The sequence below is a fragment of the Coturnix japonica genome, chromosome 3, assembly GCF_054131305.1.
Source record: "Coturnix japonica strain WE chromosome 3, WE-NBRP24, whole genome shotgun sequence".
In the NCBI taxonomy this organism is placed as follows: Eukaryota; Metazoa; Chordata; class Aves; order Galliformes; family Phasianidae; genus Coturnix; species Coturnix japonica.
In genome coordinates this window covers 27,906,693-27,932,437 of record NC_140665.1, presented here as the reverse complement: position 1 = coordinate 27,932,437, position 25,745 = coordinate 27,906,693, and the positions used below count along the sequence as shown (strand labels likewise).

The 25,745-nt window shown below is 40.5% G+C and overlaps 2 long non-coding RNA genes across 2 annotated transcripts; both read right to left on the bottom strand.

Annotated features, from left to right (window-relative positions):
- Positions 1-1,080: 1,080 nt before the first annotated feature.
- On the bottom strand, positions 1,081-7,484 carry LOC146761338 (uncharacterized). Its single transcript, XR_014943888.1, has 2 exons — positions 5,119-7,484; positions 1,081-4,590 (listed from the first exon to the last, which is right to left on the bottom strand). It is a non-coding gene; the product is annotated as an uncharacterized LOC146761338 (long non-coding RNA).
- Positions 7,485-13,220: 5,736 nt separating this feature from the next.
- Positions 13,221-24,112, bottom strand: LOC107311130 (uncharacterized). The gene is made up of 2 exons (XR_014943887.1): positions 24,029-24,112; positions 13,221-19,510 (listed from the first exon to the last, which is right to left on the bottom strand). It is a non-coding gene; the product is annotated as an uncharacterized LOC107311130 (long non-coding RNA).
- Between the last annotated feature and the right edge of the window lie 1,633 nt (positions 24,113-25,745).

The following is a 25,745-nucleotide window of genomic DNA, read 5'->3' as shown; positions in this document are numbered from 1 at the left end:
TTTGTTTACGCATTAGGCAAGACACTTTTTGATTTGACTATTACCTCTTTGCTCTGCCACTTGACAGCACTGTGCAAGGAATTTCTGTGGATCAATTTTAAAATGCTCAGGCCTTCAAGCTATGTGACATATCAGGGATCATATCTCCATCACTTCTTTCTTACCCATTTGCAGGCCAGATCTCTGTTAAGATGCAGCTTTATTGACCCATGTTGAAGAATTTCATATGCGGTGGTATGAGGTATTGAGCTTTTTGTCTTACTGTCAGATTTGAATCACAGATGTTCCTAAGGATCATACTCTGACCTCAAGAAATTACCTTTAAGGCAAACTGGATCAGATACTGAGTAGAGAAGAGGTAGAGACTGACACTGTAAACAAAAAGAGAGAAAAAAAAATGAGAGAAAGCCAATCATGCTTTTATGTTCTTCCCATGGTGTGACATGCTTAGTTCCTGTTACACATTCCATCTTCACTGACATCATCTGTGCCATGGTCTTTCAATACTCCTCAAAACAGCAAGACTTCCTATGCTACTGCAAACTGGAGAAGAGCAGACTCACAGCATTGTCACACAGAGATGCAACCCCACTTGCATTAGTTTCTAAATATGGTGCAGGTATCCAGTTTATGGGGAAGATACTGCCTTCGAGATGTTCTTTACTATCTACATCTACTTAAAAAAAAAAGTAGGTAATGATTTTCCAGCTTCTAGCCATACCATTTTTTCTCTAGTTTCTAAGGAGATTGCATATTTTCTTAGCTGCCACGGGACTTTAATGATCTCTTAGTGATATTTTCTTAAGCTATTCAGGAAGCTTTTTTTTTTTTCTATTCTAATCAATGTACTTTTTAGTTCACCTCTGTGAAATGCCTTCACTAATTAAATTCACTGCTCTCCCTTGCATCAACAGCCAATAAGTGCTTGCAGAATGTCACCACATTTTGTCCTTTGCTCAAGGTGCGTTGTCAGCTAGCAAAGGGGTTTGTGTTTATCTGACTTTTAGCCCACAGACGGGATGGTGAGTACCAGCCTACGGATCAAGTCACAGTCTTCCTTCTCCAGTCCTTTAAGACTACTTCTACACCTATTTCTCACATTTCTCTCTTGAATAGCCCTGTCTGCTTCTTGAGCTAACTTTTGTATAAAATGTTGAGTTCAGTTCTGAAACAGTTGCTAGGCAAAGAAGGAAAATGGGTGAGGTTTCTGACAGAAAACTCCTCGTATCTCAGTTACATGGATTAGGAAGAAACTGATGGCTCACATTCAACATCTGCAGAGGGTGAAACAAGGTGAATATGAGATATGTAATCCTTGTAATTCCTTTGAAGGGTTTACTGTGTGGATGTGCTGTTCAATTACCTATGGGCCAGCAAGGAGATTATCTAGGAAAAGAATTTCCTCTGTGACATACAAAGGGACTTAAACCTGAAGTGCAAGTGAGAAGATTTTGCAGGCTGAGCACTGTCTTTTGTTAAAGGAGGAAAGGTGGACGTTTCCCCTGTAGAACCACAGGTTTGATTTTAATTAAGTCCGCTACATTTTTAAAGTCTTGTACAAAGTGGAAAGTAGCCATCTCACTTCTACCCTCTCTCCTTTTCCATGTGAATCATGCAGCAGAAACTTTTGTACATCCACCGCAGAGACTCTGATGGGCTTTATCAATTGCTCAGGGCTTGACCTTGGACAGAGCTGGGCTGCAATGGTAGATCAGGTGGGTTTTTTTCCTCAGTCTCAAGGAATGCCAGGATCTTGGAGTAATGCTATGGTCTGCTATGGTTTCCCATCAGAACAGTGGATGCTTTTAGTCTAGCTAGATCTAAAGCCTAGGCATCAAGTAAAAATCTCAGTCCATTTGTGATACATAAAAAAACACAGATCTTCCCTGTTTCTTGTAGGAAGTGCACTGTTTGCGAAGCCCACAGATGGATAACCAGAATCACCTCGTACGCCTTCCTCAAATGACTTCTATTCTAGTAGTACAAGTCCTCACTAAATCTCTGGATATGTCCTCGCTTGGTTCTCCTCAGCCTCAGGGGCAGAAGAAGACACATGCACATGAGAGCACATGAATTGATTACAAACTTTTCTACTTAAATAACTGAATTTAGTACTTCCCGAGTAACCATTCATGCTTGTGGAACGAACCAGAGTTGGACTTGGCTTACCTATGTTAACACTGCACCCATGCACCAGGACCCCCTGCAACCTACTGCACAGTGACACAGAGGAGAAGGGCAGTGCTCCAGCCCTGTCTCTTTGGCTGACTCTAGCTCTTTTCCACTTGGCTGCCTCTGGGTTTGTTTTAATAACTTAGCTGTCTGAGCATCATTAAAATGGCTCTAACTGGAGCCTGCGATAAGATAGCAATCAGCATATGAACCAAAGTGACTCACTCGACAAATAATATTTGCCTGTACTTTTATGAGAATAATGAAACCACTACTGTAAGACTCCCGGGAGCCAAGTGACAGGGACAGAGTGAAGTGAGAGGGGATGGTTGTAAGTCTTCCTAGAAAGATGGATGGAAAGAGAGCTTGCAGGACTGACCATTTAGTACAGTACATTTTCCTCTTGGGCAGTTTTGCATACTAATACAGTGGAAGCTTCAAGCAAATGCTGCATGGATTACAATTCCCCTGAAGGAAAATCAAAACCATCACATCAGAGTCTTATTGAAGCCTCTGATGCACACTGCCCCACACTGCCACTCATCCACACTTCCCCAAGCTGGATGGGGGGAGAGATAGGAAGGGTAAAAGTGCAAAAAGATAGTTTAAAAGGTAAAGCAAAAGCTTCACATTCTAGTCAAGCAAAATAAGGAATTTGTTCACTGCTTCCCACTGGCAGGGTGGTGTTCAGATATTTCCAGGAAAGCAGGGCTCTTCATGCCTAGTGGGGGAAAAAAAATACCATAACCCCAAACATCTACTATTCCTCTTCCCTTTCCCCAGTTTTTATTGCTGAGGACAACATCATGCAGTGAGGAAAATACCTTTGGTCAGCTTGGGTTCATCTGCCCTGGCTGTTGTGTTACAATGCTGTTTTGATGTGGTATCAGAGGACTAATGGGGCTTTGAACTGGAAACACTGCAGGTGATTCAGGTCACAATGCAGCTGTACTGGAGCTGAGGCTGGGACACACTAGCACATGACTGTGTAGAACTAAAATGCTGGCAGGGGGTAGGGGATCACATGGGCCATGCTGGCCCAGCATTTACTTGTGCTAATTCTGACTCTACCTGCTATTCCTTTTCATGAATACCAAACATAAATATTGGAGTACAGATCAAATAACAGAGGCATGCATTCCAGCTCTGCCTGTGAAGGGATGTCTCAGAACATCTCAGTCCGAACTGTGCAGATATAATTAGTCAGTCAGTGTTAGGAGAAAGTCTTCCTTGTTAACCACCTGCAATGTGCCAGCAGATGCTCTCAAGCTCCTAAGAAGCCACTTTGAATCCTACTACAAACTGCAATCAAAGTAGGGGTATATCTTAGCTTCCATTTTACACTCTTCCTCCCAGCAAAACCCTAATTGATATTTATCAGTTGTTCAGGAGTTTCATAGGTTGAGTTCAGAAAAATAGCCCAACATTTCTGGCTTCCTACCAGTACTTCCTGACAGAACACCCAACTTCATTTTGCAAATATATATTTATATATATATTTAAAAACTCTTCCTGCCATCATCACCAAAGATAATTCATATTCTTCTTCTCTTCAGAAAAGTATTCCTGTAGAGGGATCCTGACCATCTCCAGCTCTACTGATTCTGTATTTTTTTTTTCTGTTTTTGATGGAGCCCTCTCTGGATCCTGTGCCTTTTCTCACCATTGTGATACAGGGATACTGCTGCTGCATTTTTACTATTAACTGAGAGAAACAGCTACATTTCACACATTTCTGCCTCCATGAGAGAACTGGTCTCAGCCTCGTATCTTCTTCTTTCTTCTTCCTTTTGCTACCAAAAACACTTCTCTCTGTGCTTGCTATTGTCACTGGCTTCAGTACTTTCTAACTCTTTGCTTCCCCTTATTTAGAAGAGGAGCTGCAGCAGTAGCATCAAAAACATTCCACAGATGTTCCAAGAGTAACCTTATGTGTAAACAACTGGGCTACTGCTGAGGATATGTAGAATCAGTTTCTTTTCCTTATGTGACCTTGGGTAAATTAATTCTGCTGAGATCTAAAAAGGAACATAAGCACTTAAAGTGGGACATAGGAAGATTTTGCAATGCTCAAAACTGCCACTCATGTGCTACTTCATATTGAGAGGTTTCTCAGTTTTCAATATTTAAATGTTCTCACTTCAAGTTCTGTTTCTGATCTTGGCCAGAGAGGATATGGTCCTGACAAGGCTTATGTTCCACCAGAATCTGGAAGATCGACTGTCTTCTGTGTGCCTGGCCAAAGCACCTGCATTCAAAAAGCACTGCAAAAAAAAAAAAAAATGCTTACCAGAACAGAGTTTGGGAAAGGAAAAGCAATTCATTTTCTTCCAGATAATGGTGGGGAAGCTCTGCAGTGAACACTCACTCAGCACGGGGAGTCTCTATGAACAGCCGCAGTGCCACTTCTCCATAGCTCTAGGGCAACAACCAAAACACAGACCAAAGATGCATCGGAGATCTCTGCAGCCTTTCTGTTTAAGCTGCTCCTTTAGGCGTGTTTAAATAAAAGATTTCCAACCCCAGAAAAGGAAGTATCAGTAAGACTGACTTTTCCCAGCTAATGGCTTTCTTGGGAGGGTTGAAGTCCCTCTGTATTGTACATAGAAGGGTTTGTGATAGCTCATATGAACTATTACTAGGTGGGGCTGGGTCATTCCTGCATAATTTTCCTAACACATATACTGTATTCTTGCCTCCTTTCACCTCCTGGCCCACTGAATCTCTTTTTCAGTGCATGGGAAGTGGGGCAATTTCAGCAGTCTACAGAAGAGTGAAATTTGGGTTGATCAACCAACCTGGACCTCTGCACTGTTACACCCCTCTGCCACTTCCCTTCACATCAAGGCATTCTCAGTAGATTTAAACCCACTGAGATAGAAGATGATTCTGGAGCTACTTCTTAGCTGTGGAACACAAAATCTGGGGGATAGGAAGAAAGACTACCTGTGACAGAGCTGGGAGTGAAAGATATAAGCTTCTGATTCCCAGTGAGAAATCATCTCCCTGAAGCCTCTCATCATGGAAAATTTAGATGGTTTTTGAACCAACTCAGTGGGGACTGATCTTGGCTAGCAGTAAGGCAACTCTCAGCTCCTCTCTCCCTCCTCAACAGGGCAAAGTGAAAAAATAGGAGTGGATCAAGATCAAGGGATGTCAATTACAAATAAACTCTGTGTGAAAAACGGAATTGATTTGGAGATAATCAATTTAATTTATAAATAATTTGAATAGATTTGGATAGTGAGAAACAAATACAAATTAAAGCAATACTTTCAACACCCACTACCACCACCCTTTTCTCCCCATGTTCAACTTCACTCCTTCAGCAACCAAATGTCTTGTGGTGCCAGAGCTTCCTCCCTCCAGCATGTCTGCATTACTCAGAATACACATTTGCCCTCAGGACCAAATTTCCCAGTTATCTGCACTGCCCACACATCATCAGAAATCCAAGGAGAGGAAAAGGACAGTTCTGCTGTGGGCTTCCTGCTGACCAGTGATGTGAGTGCAACAGCCGCAACCTCATGTATCATCTAATGCCTTCACACAGAGACAGGCTTGGTGTGGGCACAACTCATGGATCGCACCTTCCCAGCTTTCAAATAGAAATAAAATTATCCTCGCTATTTAGTGATACCATTCTAAATCATTTAGTTACTTCATGCAGTGTTTTGGTAGGGATTGCCTCCTACTGTGTGTAAGTATAATATCTAGCTTTGTGAATCGTGAATTATGTTGGAGTCCTAAAGCATTCTGTAATATAAATAGAAAAGATGACTAAGTGAATTCACCTCATTTTCTTTCCCACCTGTTGTTCACAAGCAACTTCAGAGATAAGATCACTGGAGCAAACAGAGAAATGTGCATGCATGTCAGAAGAGCATGGAATAACAACACACAATACATCTCCAATTAAAATATGCATATTGTTGAAATTTTGCATATTTCTGTCAAGCTGATCCGAGAAAAGATGCAGAATAAAAAATATTTAAACAAATTATTAATCACTAAACAAACTAGGAAAAAAATTTTGTTGTCTGCAGGTAGTTCAGGAGCAGGAAAAGGAAAAACCCAAATCCTAGATACAGTTCATCTAATTATTATTATGCATTAACTAAACACTGGTTTGTATTTCTACAGCATTTAGTAATGCAAAGTGATGTGTGAGTATTATCTTTATCTATGAAATAAATCTGAACGGATTAAATTGAGTCAGAGCTCAAAGATACAAACAGAATGTATCATCTGACCCACATAGAATTGCAATTGTTTCTAAAGGATATATGTATTTTTTCTAGTTTTTAGTTTAAACATATATGCTTGATGCTTCTGAAAATTACATCAGTATATTGTTTTCTTGCTCATCTCCAGTGCAGACATAAAGGGAAGCTATTGATGCAGACTTTATGTATCCTTTGTAGGCTGTTATTAGAGTTCCCTCTGCTGCTGACTATGCAGCTCTACTTGTGCGGCTCAGGTGCTGAGTACTAACAGAGGTAGGTTCAACACTACATATTACTGAAGTGAATAATGCCTCAATTACAGACTGCTGGTCTCCAGAGATAGCACAGGAGCAGAAGAAATAAAAATTCTGAGTCTTTTTCCCTTGGACCTGTGGGTCATAGTTCTAGTATTTGAAGTGAAAAAGAAATATGAGTAACAGCACATTATCATTTATTGTATTTGCTCATCTAACAGTCATGTAGTTTTATTCCCCAGACTTTAAGCCATCAAAAAAATCATTGTGCAGCCACCAGACACATTCCTGAAAGTACAGTGCAATGCTTGCCAGCACCACAGCAAAGCAGTTACAGTATGAAGCTGCAAGATAAATGTGGCTATGACACTAGCAACCATAATATGCAAAGTCTGCCAGAGCCCATGTCTTATTTCTCCTGCTCTGGAGACCAGAGCCATCAAGAACCCATGGCCATGGTCTCTGCACAAAGGTGGGAAAGTAAACTCTATCTTCCAGTACTTAACAAGTCAATCCTTTAAGAAGTGGAAAGCAAAAGAAAAGGAAGATGACTTACAGGTGACAAAACAGAAATTGATCCCAGAATAATGCTCTTGAATCCCTCTGTAACCTCAAAGAAGTGCTTGTGATCAAGATAGAAAGTTCTTCCTAGCAAGGTGTTCTAGTAGATTGAATCTCCAAGACATATTCAATGTTGAGTTCCTCCAATAAGAAGAAAATAATAATAATAATAATAATAATAATAATAATAATAATAATAATAATAATAATAATAATAATAATAGAAATGACCGTGCAATATTTGCTGAAGAAACTTCATGGGGAAAAAAAAAAAAAAAAAAGTATTTTTCCTACTGCCACGCAATCCCAGCTAGGTCAAATTCAGGTAGTTGCTGAACACAGAGAAACACTTTCCGACTCAACTATCAGTCACTCCTCCTCACTCTTCAGCATTTTCTTGGTCTCATCTTTAGTATTCCCCGAGATGTTACATCAGTCTTATTTTTGTAATCGCTAGATCCTACCCACACTCTCAGAGTATGGAAAGCCTGTGATTATACCTGAGTGTAAATGAGGTACAGGCAAAAACTGAACCTGTCCCAAGATAAAAAGTATGAAATGGGAAGAGAGATTCAGATCTGAACATTTCATCTGCCACAAACCTTGAGGCACTGGTTGAGACTCTGGAGAGCATAGGCCAGCTTGTGCTTAGAAGATGACAGGACTGTGTTCACCTGAAAAAGCATAGGCCTCTGCAGCTTGAGGGCTATTAGTGGTCTCCATTAGAGATAGTCCATAACAAGGAACAGAGACATTGTGTTATTAAGTTAATCTGATTTCTTACAGTGAGAGAAATGCCAATCCATCCACAAAGAGCAAAGCTACCATCCTGCAGGCAGTTTTAAGGAGGATTCGGTTATGTGTTTCAATGAGATGTTTAAAATTGCACTCATCTGTTTTCAGAAATCTCACTCATTTAAATTGTCACAGCTCAGTAGCCCTGGGATTTAAGTGTAGAAACAGGAAAGAGTCATCAGACAAAATTCTGTACTAATTAATCAGAGAACAGAAAGTGAGTAAATTTTCAGTGAGAGGAAAAGTGAAAAAGGAATCCGGGTATCATTTCTGCCCTTGGTTCTGGATGCTATTTGAAGACACAGTGATGGAGCTGCTGCTAACACTGACAGGCTGAGAGAAAAGAGGTAGGTTATCTGCTACGGGTTTTGGACTGGTTAAATCAGAGCAAGATGGAGATAGTCCAGAGGAGGAAACCTCAAACTGGCTCTAACCTGGGTTGCTCTGGTCTGTTGTAATCCAGTTCCTGAACTGGAGATCTTCTGAAGTGTGAACGATGGTTTGGGAGCAAATTTCTCTCAACTACCCACAGTTTAGATATTTTTTCTTAACATTGTGGCTTCAGCCCTTTGTTAAGTTACTAACTCAGTCTCACAGACATCTCTGTCTCTGGTGGATGTGCAACTGTACATCTGTCTCCCAAGGCCTCCTCCCTAGCTCTCTGCAGGTAGAGTTTTCCCCTATATTACCTGTCAGCTCTTTCTCAGGCAGCTTATCCTACCTTGCCCCTCCTGCACTTAAATCTTAAAGAACTTTTTGTATTAATTTTTCTGGATGCATGATCTGGTTCACATCGCTAACAGAGACCAACCCCAAACTCTACTATACAAACATACTTCTCAAACATGTCAACTTGGGAATATTTTCTTCTTAATTTCCTTTGATTGTAAGGCAATAGGAGGTGACAAGAAAGATTTGTGCCTTGTCTAGATGGGAGACAGGAGGAAAGAGAGGTGAGTTAAGCGAGAAAAAAAGCAGGAGACATTGGGATAAAACAAGAAATCTCTTCAAGGCTGAAAAACCTACCTCTGTAATGTTCTTTTGCAGCTCTTCTCAGATTCAAGCAATACCGTTTTTCTTCTGTGTCACTTTCCTGTTAAGCAAAGAGCTAATACCCTTCATAAATAACAAAAGAAAAAAAAAAGGAGAAAGGAAAAGCAAGGTCACCTGCATGCATGACTAAGCTTTCATGCTTAATTCTTCCCTTTATGTGAAGGGAAACTCTCCTTCCCTTTGTTTGAAAAGGAAAACTCAGGTGAGTCCAATTCATGACTTCTTTATCTCAGATGTATGGCTGTGGTTGTGCTACACAATATGAAGTGATAATTGCCTTGCTCTGAGGTAGGCTGACTCAGGTATTCACATCTCCCTGGTTATTTCAAACTAGCACTGCAGTCTGGGCTATGCTACTGCAACACCAACGGTGTTACCAAGTCAGGAGTGACAGCTAATGCTCTGCTGCCCCAGCCTTATATATCAGTATCAGGAGTTGAGCACAGTTACTGACATGCTACCAAGGTTGTACAGTGCAGTAAAAGATTTGATGGCCCACTTTTCACATTGACAGCAAGATATTGGTGTAAAAGAGTTTAGATGCTCTTTGGTGACCTTTAAGTCTTTCTGGAGCTAATAAGGGTAGTAGATAAAATAATTGGCAAATATATTGGTTTTGTGCAATGTGGAAGTGTTTACCTTCACCAACCCCATTATATACCTCTTCACAAACTGTCACTGTCCTTCTACTGATTTCTGTTTTATTCATCATCATGAATCACTTCATTTTAGCATAAATTACTATTCTGCTGATTTTTATTGTGGTTGTTGTGTTAATTTCTTTCAAATTGCTGGCTGTATCTTTGCTCATAACCATGCTTAGCAGTTATACAGCAATAACAATAAACTGTGAGTTCAAAAGTTAATCAAAGATTGCTTGAAGTAAATGCTACTGAAGATCTATATAGCAATAAAGAGAACACCACTATTGCCAGGAACAGCTCACAGGTTTTGTGCTGACAAAACTCAAAGCTGAGTTTTCTTTGTCTGAATTTGTCTCAAGCTGCTGGGAGTTTTATCTTACCTTCTCCAGCTATTACAGCAGTTTTTATAAAGCTGCTTTCTTTGTGTTGTTTTATTTTTTAACATCTTTGTACACTAAAGCCATAATTTGTATAGATAGCAGCTACAATTAATTATTCTATGTGTAATTAAATATTTATGACTACTGTGAAGCTACAATGTGGAGGCGTGCAGATCTGGTATAATAGCATATGCCATGAAAGCAGGAACAGAGGAAGAACACAGGTTTGAGATTATAAGACACAGGGTACGGGCTGGTACTGGGGACACCAACTCAGTAGTGGACACAAAAAATACAGGCTTGGAGCTGAGCAACACAGTTTGTGGGGAAAAACAGAAAGCAGAACAAATATATGATACATTTGAAATATTCCAAATATAGTCTAGACATAACATGGATTTCCAGACCAAAGAAAAAAGAGCATGGGATAAAATGTGTTACAAACACATGAAAATGACAATAAATATATCCTAAATTGTGGAGGAAGAAACCATCCCTGTTACTGAAGGTGTAAGGGTGCTGATGATTTCCCATAACATTCATCCACCTCAAGTGAAACTATCAATATAAGGATGCAAGAAACCATGATGCCTCTTCCAGCATGCAAGTCCTTAACAGGAAGCTTAGGAGTTTGCATATGAATTTTATTACCTTCTCGCTCCTAAAAGCAGACCAAGAAGTTTTCTGAAAAGGGAAAATGCCAAGGTCATTGTAATGGCTCAATGATGCCAGCTATAGGTATGTACGACACTCCAGGCTTTGTTCCTTTAAACTGGTTCTAACTAAAACTGAGATGAGTTCTGGTTCTGCTACGTGCACAGCAAACTCAGCAGCCAGTTATATACCAAAAGTACAGCTTTCTGAGCAACTCTCTAACCTCACATAGATGTTCCTAAATACCACTAAAATATTCAGATGAGATCATGTAAGATCATTCATTTCTGCATAGCATAAGCTGTTCAACAGTCCTTTCTACTGTTCCTTTTCAAAGTCGGTTCTCTTTTCCCTGTCTTCATAAACAGTTTTCTCAGTATCCTCTCATCACACCTAATCTCCGATAAGCAGATTGTTCTTCCCCTCAAATTCAGAGTTATTGAGGGGCACACATCTATCATTTCCCAGGCAAGGCTCTTGGGGACACTTTCATTTGCAGAAGGGTTTCTTTTTATCCTGCTCTCATAAGGGAAAAAGGACAGATGTTTCTATCCATTTCTGGGTAAGAGGACTTTATTGGCAGTAAAATGCAGGCTTGTAGTTGGAATGAAATGGACCCTGTTAGATTATTTTCACTAGAAGATTGTGTAGAGGCCTCAATCAGAGACTATAGAAGTGTTCACACAGGTAATGAAAAGACTTTACAAGTGTATGATCTTGTAATTGGACTCTCCTGGCTGGATGTTTATGTCTGCACTGAACCCCAGTGAAATAATATAAAAACACTTTCCCACCCAGCTCTAATGATTAAAGAAAAGTCAAAGCTGAGAATGAGTTAAGTCTGCCATTTGGAAGGAGTAAGCAGGCACAGGAGATTAGGGAAAGAAATGCTGCAGCATCAGAAGAATAATATTTTCAGATTCTGTTTAGATCTTAACATTACAGTCTAAATTGAGTGAAAATCCTCAGCCCAGAATATTAACTGACCAAGTATTTTTTTAAAGTTATGTAAGAAATACATTACTTAAAGAAAAAAAAGGATCTGTTTGACTAGGCTATTGAAGTACAACAGAGATTTATGAATTAAATATTCTTTTTAATAATATCAATATTTCAGGAAAGGCAAGGAAACGATCAGCAGGAATCAACACAATTGTCAGACGCTGAGTTTGAAATGTAAAGACCACCACTAAAGGAATAACTAATATTTGATAATTTGTCTTTAATCAGCACTGTTGAGATTTTTCTCTTGGCTTTGATGTCCTGCATTCATGTTTAAAAGGGCCTTTGACAATGCAAAATCTTCTGTGATGATATAAAGAGATTCATTCAACAAACTGCTGCTATAAAAGATGACATTTTTTTTGCCAAGCTTTAGAAACCCTTATAGGTCCTTTTGTGAAAACAGCTTCAGTACCTAAAGGTTTTCAGTACATTATCCCCATAATATGTTTGCAAGTCAGGAGAGCGTGGTAATTTCCATTTTAAAGGCGGTGACAGAAAAGTGAGAACAGAACTTATGGCTGGCTGGCCTCTCCCTCACATGAAATAAGACACAGCAAAGGCACATTATGGGACACAAGAAATAAAAAAGAGCTGCCTACAGTGAAGGACAGATATAGACCCAATGCAGTCAGTGCAAGTGAAGAGATCTGAAAAAGGTTCTGTGGAAATAGAATCAGTAGTTAGTTGACAAATTAAAACAAGTAATACAAAACAGCTACACAACATCTACCTCTGAGACTACAAAATATAACTTAAGAGTGCATAATGTATGCAGAGAAAAACAAATTCAGAGAAGAGGACAATTGCTTCTTTGCATCTGTAACCCGTGTCTTCCTGTAGGCCAGCTGCTTCAAGATCAACCCTTAGGTGATAAGCTTTGTGTGGGATTGAGTCCCACAAGAATATCAGATCCAGGTGTCTGACATTTTGCCAGCTCTGGAGAGCAGAGGCAGCAGTTTAGAAATGATGGAACTGCTCAGAGGACTTTGGTATCATTTACCCAAGGGAATACTCCTTGTGCAGCCCTTCACTAAAAGGAAGAAATTCAGACAGGTCCTGTGTCCAAAATTTTGTACTGACTACTAAATGCTGATTGGAGACTACCTTATTCTCTTTAAAGGACACCTACGCATCTAAATGCCTCTCTTAGATTCATCTTCTTCAACCTTTCAGGATTTTGACCAGGATTATTGAGGCAATTTGTAATAGAAATGAGTTGAAAGTTGAGTAATCCAAGCCCTAAACCACTTTCTGTACAAGTTCAGTCTTTACTAACAAATATTAAGCAGGCTCCGAATGATCATCAGATGTACAGTGTTTTGGGTTTAAAACTTAAAGGCTACTCCAAAAACAATGCCTCCTTTTTTCTTTTCTATTTTTTCCATTTAAAATACACTGATTTTGTTTGTAATCTGACCCAGATGGAGAACTTTTAAAACAAGAAGAAACAGAAATATTGAATTATTGTTTTGTTGATTTTTTTTGCCTGAAATTGAAGTAGATTTATTAGTAGAATTCAAGATTAATATGGTATTTGTTTATTTATTTATTTCTGTCTTTGGATAAGTGTAATCTTATAGTCCTTGGCAGTTAAGAAGGCTGTTGAAGATGTTGCAGTGGGATTTATTATGCACTTTTACAGATTTATTTCCCTTTAGATAATTTGGTGGATGTTTCATGTACTATGTACTAGATAATAATATGAAGGCTTGTAATGCTTGTAAAATTGAACTGAATCTTTCTTTATGGAAAAAAAGCTACTGAGGCAATATCTCCCTGCATATACTCACTGACTTCCCGGCACTTTTTCCAACCTGTTCTCATGACTCTTTCCCCCACTTTTCATGTGTTGGCCACTCGCCCTTTTCTCCTCTGTATAGTAATTATTTGTCTCCTGTGGACAAGAGAAGCCACTCCTTATATCAGTGTTCAGGGTTGTGAATGTTGTGAAATGGTAACAAACAACAAAAGAAAAACAGTGGCAGTGAAGTAATTAAAAGGGAGAGGGCCAGATGGAGCCAGTTATAGCTCTCTCACCCTGGCACAAATTAAAAGATGTACAGAAAAAGTAGAAGCTTATAGAAGTGGAAAAAATAGATGCAGCAACACTCCTTTCAGCTGTACTTACTCCTTTCCCTACTCCCTCCGGCCCCTTTCTCCTTCTTCTTTCTGAGGGTGTATGGCAGCTGGAGCTAAAGGCAGCACAGCTGTGCCTGCCAACTGTCTGCTGATGGCAAAAAGGCAAAAGGGTTGCATCCAGTCAGCAGAAGGTCACCTTGCTCTGTCCCCAGGAGCAGTCTGAACACCATGTAAGGAGCACAGGGTGAGCTTCTCAGCAGAGCTAAGGCTGACAGCTAGACCTTCAACTGTCATCAAACTCCTTGGAGTCTATTGAGGTTTACACCTCAGTGAGAACCTGGTAGTTGAATCTTGGGTAACTGCGGTGTATGGAATTAAGTCTGTAAAATAACAACCTGAATCTGATTCCTCCACAAATAAGCAAGCACGGAGTTTTTAGTAATATCATCTAGTTTATCTCACTAAGCATAGTGAACATGAGACATACTATCAGGGAGGAAAGGGCCTGGATGGAGAAGTGCCACTTGCCCAGAAAGTGCCTGTCTGTATCCATGCCTCTGCCAGGTCCTCCTTCATGTAAGCAAGCAAACAGCAAGCTGCTGAGGTCACTTGGGAGACTTCCTAGCAGAGGACCTGAAGACCACAACTGCAATAAGAAACCCATATGAGGGACACATGGGTACTCCGGTGGTTGGTGGAAAGACAAGGATCCACAGAGGAAATCTGCGGGGACTGTGAAGGAGCTGACGGTGACACCCTGGATCAGGCCTATTTTGGTGGGTTATCTGCCTTCACCGACACCAACTGCTGTGGTCTGAATTCATTCTTTCACAGCATTAAGACAAGTTCCTGTCCTCTCCATTCCTTTTTCATGCCTCTTCCCTTCTGCTAGCTTTGTGATCACTGTAGCATGCCAGCAACGCTTCTGAAAGTTCACAGTATTGCTCCAACATGCACATTCTGACGCTTCACCTCACTGAACTCCTGATATTGCTTCACCACAGCAGGCTTCATTCTGGGCAGTACAGAGCTACAGCTGCTCTACACTGCATCAGAATTTGGCAGAATTTGGCCCTGCATTGCTTTCATCAGAGTGCAAATTGCTTTCTACTTTCCCTCAGTAATTCTTCAGACCTATTCATCCTCCATCTCCCAGTGTGACTCTTTTCTTTTTCCTGGCACACTTACAGCAAGGTAGGCACACAGTAGATAAAGTAAAAGCTAATTGCAAGGCATGTAAAACACAATAGATGTGCTGGGAATCTATATATCAATACTGATGGGCATCCTTATGTGCACTGCATAGCTAAGCACCTCTGATAAGAAGCTGGACTGGGAACACATCACATAGACAATAATGGATTGCTAGCTGCAGCCCCAAAACTAACTAAACAAAGGAGACAAGCTTCTGGGTTTGTTCATTATTCTTATAATCCTAAATTAACAAAAACTCATGACTGTGGTGGGGATAAAACATTCTCCCACTGCCCCCTCCTACCACCCAATTACAGTTTTGGATTAGTGCAATGAGCTGCCTAGGGTGGTTTGGCCAGCACCCAGCTCCGAAGTCACTCATCCCTGACAAAGTCTAAACTACTGCAGCTGAGAAATCTTGGAGCTAGGCTGGCAGACTGCCTGGAGAACAGAGACAATGCCTATGCCTAGATCTTGTTCCTTTGAGAGTCATGGGCTCTGCCTGTTTATGTTCTCCCGCACTGCTGTGTGTCCACAGGAACAGTAAGTAAGAAGTCCTTAAGGAAGAAGAAAAAAAAAGGTGAAACAAGTATGGAAAACCACCATGGAGAGATATCTACCCTCTAGTGTGGATCTGCACTGTAGTTGTAGCTAAACATAAAGAGGCAGTTACTTTTAAAGACAATCAAAGACTTACATCTAAAATTCAAACACGGCTGGAATAGCTACACCACTCAAAGGTATTAGTTTGTAAAACTCCATACTCTTCTACAAAGAAAACTGCTTTTTAAATTATATTTGCTTGCTATGCACAGCATAGAAAAGAAGGAATAAGATGAAAATTGGGTATTTACCAGATTGGTTTCTTGACGGATTCCTTAATTCTCTGTGATGGCACACGATATCCTCAGCACCTTCCCAGCAGGAAGGACACCCAGCCTACTTGGGGCTGGCATGGCCAGTGCAAACACTGCTCCTAGCCAGAGTTTCCAAGTCATTCAGCATGGTCACTGCCACTTTGTGTGCAGTTCACCCCTCCTCAGTTCTGGTAGAGACTAGTCTGCCCTCGAGCTCAGATAATCTGGTTTCCGCTTTATGATGTCTTCATAGGGTACCTTAATGAGGGCAGACATAGTTCCCCGTAATAGGTTCTATTGTAGTGAGTAGCTCATTCAGAACATCCCACCTTTATAGGCAGGGAAAGACACCGATGCTGTTGAAAAGTGACTATTATCTGCTTTGGTTACTTTCTTTTTATTGTCTGCTCCTGTCATTCTTGATGTGTTCTGTCAATTAACTGGTGTACCAGTAATAAAGAAAGTTTTCCTCACAGTGAGTGTAGACAAGTCAGACAGGAAAATAATGCTCAACTTCTCAAACCTATTCACACGGCCATCTGCATTCAAACAAACAGCAAATGCTTTCAGAGTGATTGCAAGACAAACATTCAGACAAAAAGGCTGAATATAATGAGGCAGGCTGAGCTTAGTTCTAACTTCTCTCACTTTACATGTAACTACAGGTGTTCCATGTCTTTAAAAGTCAACCCTCAAGCAACCAGCATTTTGGAAAATCTGGCACCACAGTACAAAAAGGACATAAAACTACTGAAGAGTGTTCAAGGGAGGGCTATGAAAACAATGAAAGGTCCAGAAGGCAAGATGTGCAAACATCTTGAGGTCCCTGGATTTGTTTAGCCCAAAGCAGAGGAGTTGAGAGGAGGCTTTTGGTGACCTACAGCTCCTCACAGGGAACAGAGAAGCAGCACTGAGCTCTGCCCTCTGTGACAGCAACAGGGCCCAAGGGAACAGCACGGAGCTTTGTCAGGGTAGGGGCAGCTGGGGGGATAGGAAAACGTTCTACATTTAAAGCATGGTTGGGCACTGGAACAGCCTTCCCATGGAAGTGGTCATGGCACTGAATTTGCCAGAGTTCAACAAGTGTTTGAATAACACTCAGACATATGGTCTGATTTTTGTGTGGTGCTATATAGAGCCAGGAGTTGAACTCGGTGATCCTTATGGGTCCCTTCCAACTCAGGATATTCTGTGTTTCTGTGATTCTACGATCTTCAGTTAGAGAAGAACAGTAGCACTCTGTGACAGTGTGGGCACAAAAACCATCATGAAAAAGTTATTTTTATAATCTGATGGCATATTGACTGAATAATTATGGAGCAGAACTTGTTAACAGGGCTTATCCTGACTACTCAGTTTGTGTGCTGCTTCTTATAGGACCATTATTGCCATATTACGTGAGAGATTCAGTTGCAGTATTCATCATATCTTCCTAGCAAGGTGGCAGGTTTTTGCCACTCCCCTTTACCCCATTTTATCCTTCTCCACCCCAGTGCTGGCCCCAGAAGACAGCACTCTGCAGTACTGGGGCTTCACAAAAGGGGTTCTTTCTCCAAGGGCAAGGGGCTGAGGTCTTCTGCCTGAAAACAGACCAGCACTCACTGCAGTTCCCAACACATAGTAAAGGAGAACAGCCATGAGGGGCCTTCCTCCTTCACTCCAGTTTATGTCAGAAAGTATCATCTTGAAAAACAAGTACTTGAGACAAAATAGGCAATAGAGAGCAGACTGAGCAATTTACCCAAATCAATTAACAACACTGCATACACACATTTCCAGGCAAAGTTTTGCTATGAATAGAAATATTCCAATAGCAAATAGTAATGGTAGTTTTCCATTAAATATATGTATCAGAAAATCCAAGATGGCCACCAGCGCACATTTTCATTTCTCTGGAAGAGTATAACACACACAAGTAATGCTATAATGCTACCTTTCCAGCCTTTACTTTCTTCTCTACAGCCATGTGGCTTTTATTTATCTTGCCAAGATTTGATATCTCCATAGCATTCTCCAAGCAGCACTTTCCTTCCATAGTAACTGATGCTGCATCCAGGCATTGCTCAGTTATTTCCATTCACATGTGCACCAAACTCTGCCTCTGGAGGCAGACATCGATTCTTTATGACATTCTGTAAAAAAAAGTGATAACATGTTCCCTTTTATCTCAAAGTGTGAATTGACTGCACTTAAGAAAAATAATAATAATAATAAGGGAGGAGTATCTAGTTTTGATCTCCAATTGCTATTTACAGCAGTCATGGATTATCTTGGTAGTCCCAGTCATATCACTCCTGACCACAGTGTCAAGAACATCCTACGGAAATAGAAGGCAGCTACTACTTCTGAAAGTAAGACTGCCCACTTATTCAGACCCAAGTTACGCCTTCATATAATAACACACACAGATTATGCATGGGAGTAGCAAGACTTCATCAGCATTTCTAACAGCACTTGGAAGAACCCTGGATAAAAGGTGCTACAACATCCATATTCTTAGCCAGGAATAAGAAGAATGGGGGGAGGGAAAAGCAATGTGGAAATTCATTTTGCTAATATAAGGCCAAAGCAAAAAATAATCTCCATGAATGGACTCTACTAGGGGCTTCTATCTGACAAGCCACATGAAATATGAGAAGCTGCTAAGGCAGGATGGCAAGCTTATCTGGGAGGAAATGAACAGAGTGTATATCTGGCTGTCACCAAGAGAGGAAAGTGCCAAACCCGTATCTACTCCCAGCACGAGGAGCCGTTGAGCTGCCCTGAATGACAATAGCTCTCATCAGAGAAGGACACAAAGTGCCTGAGGAGCGATAAAAAAGCAGCCAAGCTTTTCATTTTCCTAAGTGCATCCCCTCATTATATTTTCTTTTAAAAACATCTTTTGACCAATTTTAATGCAGATGAGAAGTTGCCAGATTGACAGCCCCGGAGACTAAAGACCTTCCTCATTATCTGTAGCTTAGACAAGGGCAAGAAATCATTCCTCAAGCTCTCTCTACTCTGGCAACGCGCCTTCTGGCCAGCAGGAAATGAACTGGAGGGTAGGGAGCTCTTTCTGAGCACGAGCTAAGCTCTTGACCCCTGTATGGATCTACCTGCTAGCTAGATTAGATTGTAGCCTGCAAGATGCATGCCATAGGACTGTGCAGAGGATAATCTTCTAATTTTATATTACAATAATAGAATCCCTCGAGCAACGTGCACTGATTGGTGGAATGCCTGTAACAGGAGGCATAGTGCAAGAAGAATAAACACAGTAGAAGTTACCAACTCACACAGTGAGCTGGATTCCTACCTTTTGTCCAGGAGAAGTTTAAAGGGAAAACAAATCCCAGGCAGCTGCTGTGTGACGAATTGAGGATCCATCTGTACTTTGCACATGCGAGGGGAGGAGCTGGCTGTATATAAGGCAGAGAAACAGAGACGCACCTTTCTTTTTTCTTTTGAGGTACAGCCTTACCTTCCTCTAGCTCTTGCTGAGTTTGGAATCCTCATGGAACCGAGGTAGAGTTTGTCTATTTTCATTCAGCAGAATTCAGTAGGAGCTGAGAAGTTATGTTCTGTACCAAGATGCCTCCTATCTACCTTGATCAGAGAGGTCGTATCATTGCTCAAGGCAGCAGCTCCAGGCTCCTGTTGAGTTAGGAACAATACTCCCCATGCAACAACAGTATTTTACATCAAATACTGAAAAAGACCTTTTTGTTGTTTTTGCTTTTCCTACTAATCTAACAATCAAGTTTCCTGTTCAAGGAGCTGCACATTCAACCTGAAACAACTGAGGAGCTAACTTCAACTAGCCCTTCCCTGGTAAAAAATTACACTGTTTTTCAAAAATTTACCTGGGGAGAGGAGAAGGAAGGATTACCTGCATTAGAAACACAGTCATACTATTTGTGGCAGTGACTGGTATTATTATTGACTCTGTTTCCACATATGTTATTAACATGCAGTAATTATTAAAGGTAACATAATGGTGTTATAGTAATGCTACTACGTAGCATAGCAGTATCGTTCCAGTAATTATTACACTATTAGCAAATTCTGACATCCTAGTTCTCTTAGCTGGCTATACCTGCAAATACATATTCAATGGTAATCTCCAGCTAAAACAATAAATTATTATTTTTTTTAATTGCTGGAGTAGGCTTAAATTTTGCTTTAACTTCTTACAATGAGATGGATTTTTAAAAAAAAAAGCTTCAAAGTGAGTATGACGTAGAGCCAGTATTTTAAATCAGATCATACAATGCTGTTCACATCACCTCCCCTGTGAGTGTTGTACAAATACCTGATCACGAGGCTTCAAAAAAGGCCTTAGTCTTTAGAGAGGCTTCGAGCTCAGTGGAATAACACAATCCCTTCTTCTCTTGTGGGAGCTTTATCTTGACTGCTAATAGCATCTTATCACGAGTCCCAGAAGATCTGGTGAATTTCTAATACCTTTCTCCTTCAGTCTCAAGAAAAGGAATTCTCAGGAATTTTCCCTGGGAGGTTTCCTCTTATTCAACTCAGTATTAAAGTACAGTCTGCCTATCATCACAAACAGAGAACTTTCCCAGTTCTCTTTTCCTGACTCAACCAGGTGGCAATGCTAATGTATTTTACAGCACTCAGCTGAAAACTCAGATGGAGATGAGCAGTTGCAGCTTTCTTCATGATTAGGAGCACAGGGCTGACTACTTTGAAATAAAGTAGTGTAAGAGACTAACATTGCTGTAGGCTGTAATTTAGATGTTTCTCCTCAAGCTCTTCTTTTTCCATACCAAACAATGAACAACAGGTTTGAAACATTACAGGTTTTTTTTAAATAAAGTCTAATATTCTGAAGTATAAAACTGTGATACAGGCCGTTGCATTTTTGTACAGAAACTATTTCTGGATAAGCTACTTTAACCTCAGTGTCAATGACCGAGAGGTGTTAACTCTGCAGCAGTGGTTCCAGATATGGGAAGGAATAGGCTCAACTGGATTAGTCATGGCTCTGGTCTCGGACACCAGAAGCTCCAATGTATCTCAGGTGCTATTAGATATTCAGGCAGGGTTCACTAAGATGTGCAGATCACTCTTTCACCTGTCTTACCTTCAGACTTTCCATAAGCATATAAGCTTATGCCTCAAATGCATAGTTTCTTTGGTTGGTTAGTTAAGTATCCTAGAGCCTCTCTGCAGCCTACAAATGTTGTGACAAAAGCAGCACAAATAAGGTCTAAAAGACCTTGTGACAGAAACTGATGCTACCTGAGCTCTGTCTGTTTATCCTTGCCACTGCTTGATACTCTCTATTTTGTGCTTATCACATTTCTTCTTTACACTTTCAAAGCTATCTATCTTTCCTTCCATATGCAGAAAAATTGTAATTATTCTCTTTGGGAGAAGACACAGATGGTACCTCAACGTTTTTTTGGTAGTCTTCGTACTTCTTTGACTCAGCAAACCAGATTTCACTTTCATTTAAACTGCTTTAAATCTACTTTTCAAGAAGTATAAATTAGAGCAAGTTGTCTATGTTTGCATCCAAAAACCATACAATTTCTTTTATGTTCAGTACAAACCATTCAGAAAATGACATTCTGAAAGAAAGATTTCTCTGAGAAATAATTCTCTATGGTGCTAAGAACTTACAGAAGGAGCTGCTGTCAAGGTGCTGAATGTTTTCAGTAAGACGAGATACATCGGGTTTGTATGGGAAATTGGTAATCACAGCCTGAACCTCGGATTAATCAGCTGAGGCAAGTGTGGGAGCACAGGTGAGAGTAACTGAGCTGTACTCCCAGAAGGGGTAGAGCTTGACTCCACTCCCTCTAGACCTCATTTAAGGGCTGACCACCACTAAGGCAGCATCTCTTGGAGACTGCTCCCTGGTGGAGATTGCTTCAGTGTTTCCCAGCAGACTGAAGGCTTCCATATGGGTGGGTTTTCCCTGTAAATAACCTTTTGGAAATTTACTACCATCTTTACATTACTGTCACTATACAGGGTTTAAGGCTTTATACAAACATATATGTATGTATAAATATATGTATATTTTTATGTATTCCCTAGCCACAGATTATTAACAGGTCTCCAAAATTCTGCATTAAGCCTTTCCTTTCCTGGAGGTGAAAGGGACATTTCTGATGATATTTGGGAGTTTGTGTGTGTTTTCAATATCCTGTGCATCTATAGAAATCAGACCTCTCAGCTGTCTTTTTTATACACGTAAACAACTCCTCATTAGTTGTTCAGCTCACGTATACTTTTATGCTACTCTATGTAGTTCTGTTTGATAAGATTGCCAGAAAGATGCTATTTTCTGATGTGGAGGTAGTTTATCTCCCTCGCTAGTTGTCATAGCATTTCCAAAATTTCTAACAAAACATTGGCTTCTTCATGAGATCTCTGAGGGCAAGAAGAAGATAAAACAGGTTACATTTCATTAACCTACTAAAATGTTACTGAATTATTTCAGTATAAACACCAGTACACTACTAGATATTCATTTTTTTACATAAAGCAAAAGTGAAGCACAATGTCTTTATGGCATCACTAGTATTAGCTAAGTATATACCTTCTGGTCATTTAAACTGGATTTTTATGTCTCCCTTGAGCTTTTGAGCCTGAACAGCATATCCTGAAATGCAGAAAAAGCCTTGTATTGAACAAAGGGATGAAGTTTAGTTAGGAAAGGGTTATTTAATTTTCATCCCAGCACGAGCCTCAAAGGCACCTCTGAACACTCTAGTCCTTGTTAGCATCTCATTATCCAGCATCTTGTTGTTATCTGTTTTACTCTGCCATGAGTCTAATGCAAACTGTGACAGGGTGCACTTTGGGAGGGCTATTTAGAGCCTGCTGGGTCAGATCCTCAGTTCATACTCTACAGTATGCCTTCATTGGCACTGGCAGATACACATAGTTCACTCACACAGAGCAAAGGCACTGGTCCTTTGAACACTACTAAATCCAGACACGATTCTTGTCTGTCCTTTGAAATTCTGTGACTTTGCCCCTTTTTTGTCTATTCTAGCAACTTATTGCTCTGTTCTACCTTTTTCAGCAGCCCACCTCTCTCTCACTTATTGTCTCTGTTTGTTTGCAGTCATGATTTTCCTTTTTAAAGCTCTTCTCTAAGCAGCTTGTGCTAATGCAATGTCCAAGCTGCTTTATTTGCTATCTGTCCAATTACATGTGCTCAGCCTTTGGGGATTTGTGGCATTTTGTGTTTTCATAATGGCAGATGTCAAGTGAGCCCTTTCGCTTACTGCAGTGAAAACATCATTGTTTTGGATTTCTTCTCTGAACCAGTTGCGCATTTTCAACTCTTCGCTTGTTTGAAGACATCCTGTGCTTGAGGACTCTGTTCATAGCTTTCCTCAGCCTAAGGTCTGCTCTTGCAAACTGCTGCTTTTGTGGATATGAATAGGACCCAGGGAAAAACAAATAAATAAATAAAAATCTGTCCTATATCTAAGAAACTGTCAGCATTGGAAACACATTCCCAGTTCTTTTAGCTCAGCTAAAGAGTATCCCTGAGATATATATTTTTTCTCTCCCAATTAAATGAATCAGAAATATTTCCATTTATCAGCTGTTGTAAGTCAACGCAAGTTAGCACGGCTTTACTGATTTATGCTTGTTGGGAATTTGGCACATGAGCCACGCTTAGTAGCTTCTCCACCAAATGCTCTTCCATTGTAACTCTAACTGTATCTTTCTTCATGATAGAAAATGTGAACCTACTATTGCTGTAGTAACAAAACAGCATCATTGTTTCTCTGCGTATTGTGTCTACTGCCATCGCCTTGCTCAGCATAAAATACTACTCTAGAAGAATCTTAACACTTGAGTCTGATAGATTTTATGCCAACTTCGCAACATTATATCTCATTTTACCAGCTGAAAAATAAGCTCTCCAAGGCCAGAGTCCCCTAGATTCATCTTTGTTGCAACATACCTATGCAAATACCTAGGGATTTAGCTGCTGCAAGAAAATGTTCCTCTCCCCATGTATCTAAATGTCGCTCTGGAACAGAGTCAGTCTGATCTCTCCAAAGCATGCAGTAGTGATCCATAGAGATTCAAAGTCAGAGCTGATCACTCATTTATAATGTCTGAACTGTAGAAACTCTTCTAACTCCTAGCTCCAGAGATTCCCTGTCTGAGACTCACCTCCATACTGGGGTGTATGCATGGTTTCCTCCACAGTATGCTATTGATCTCATAAACCTTTGAATTCACAGTCAATGGCAGTAGAGACCTAGATGGGAAAGGGGAGAAAAAGCACTGTTGAGCAGCCTTTATAAACTCCAGCAGATCTCCTCCCATTTGGAGGTATGGCTTGTCTCTGCCACTGCACACGGATGAATTCTGCTCTTCTGACTCATGTCTGTTTTATGATAGCTTTTTACCAACATAGTTCAAATCTGTTTTACTTTTTCACCTGCTTTTCTGACATTACTTGCAGAAAGGGCTTTAGTTCTCTTTCCTCATCACACCTCACCCTAATCTTATTATCCCTTTCCTTGTATGTTATCATTTTCCATTATTAAAAAAAAAAAAAAAAAAAAGAGAGCTATCTAAATACTTCTCTAGTTCTTCTTCCTTTTCTTCTTGCTTGCTATTTAGAAGACACTGAGCTACGTAGTTTCCTTGGGGTATTTTTTTCCTTAGGAAATAGAAAGTGGTCATTTGTTGACTAGCTCATCCAAAGTTTGCTCTTTCCCTCTCTCTTCTATCTTTTTAGCTGAGAGAGCCATGTTCATAGCAAGGCAATATCTCTGCCTCTCCAAAGATTTCCATGCTCTGTTGAGTTGGTCATAACAATCTCACCTTCCACCTTTTGCCTGTTTATTGTCCCCTGAGCAGATGAAAAGACACTGAAAGACTTCTCCTATTTAGTAGGGCTTATTTCCCTAGGGCTGACCATTATATGTTTACAGGTTCAAGAGAGCTGCCTTCATGTGTACCTCACAGTTCTACATCCTCTCTCCAGCCACCGTGCTGGCACCAGGCACCACAGACTGTCTGAGCACTGTTGTCAAGCAGCTACTTACTTCCAATATGAAGAGATGCTGTAAGTGGTTAAAGATGTATAACTGCTGTACATGTTGACCTAAAATGTAGCGCCTGGCTTAAAGAGATTCCAAAATCAATGGAGGACAAGTAGGAGAAATGAGAGAGAGAGAAATGTACCAGAACAAAAAGGGCTAATGGTAGCAGCAAATCTTAGAAAACCTCTCTGGGTTTTGAAAACTTGTCGAGGTTTCAGAGCCACGAGAAGTTTGCAGGAATGTTGAGATGGAAAGCCAAGAAATAGATAGTTATGTAAAGTTCTCCTATCTCACACACATGGGGAGCGCAGGATAAAATCAGGAAGATACTCAGTGAGGTACTTCAAGGTATTACTGACAAGGGCCAGATGGATGTACAGGAATTCTTATGCTGCACTTCCTCTGCAGATAGAAACTTCTGTGAGCAGGAGGCTGTTGGTCACTTTTCCCCATTTCTGCTTCCAGCTGCATAACTTTTGATTTGATCTACAAAGCAGGTGAGAATTTGACTGCGAATTAAAGGCCTGGAATGACATTTTTCTGCCTGTTCTATGTTCTCAATGAATACGCTTTGTTTGAACTGATAACATTGCACAATGAGAAATCAGCAGAGAGCCAGAATCATTTCTCTTGCCTGAGTCGCAGTGAAGCAGTGCTCTGTACCAGACAAGATCTGTTGCCAAGGCTTGCTAGTTAGACCTGCTTAGAGATTTGTTTAGGCATCTGTTCCTAATTTTGCAGGGCCATAGTGATCCTTCATTTCTGGCCCATGTGCAAACTAATGATCTGTACTGCAGTTTGTCTTTTAATTAACTTCCAGAGGGGCTGCTCACTGA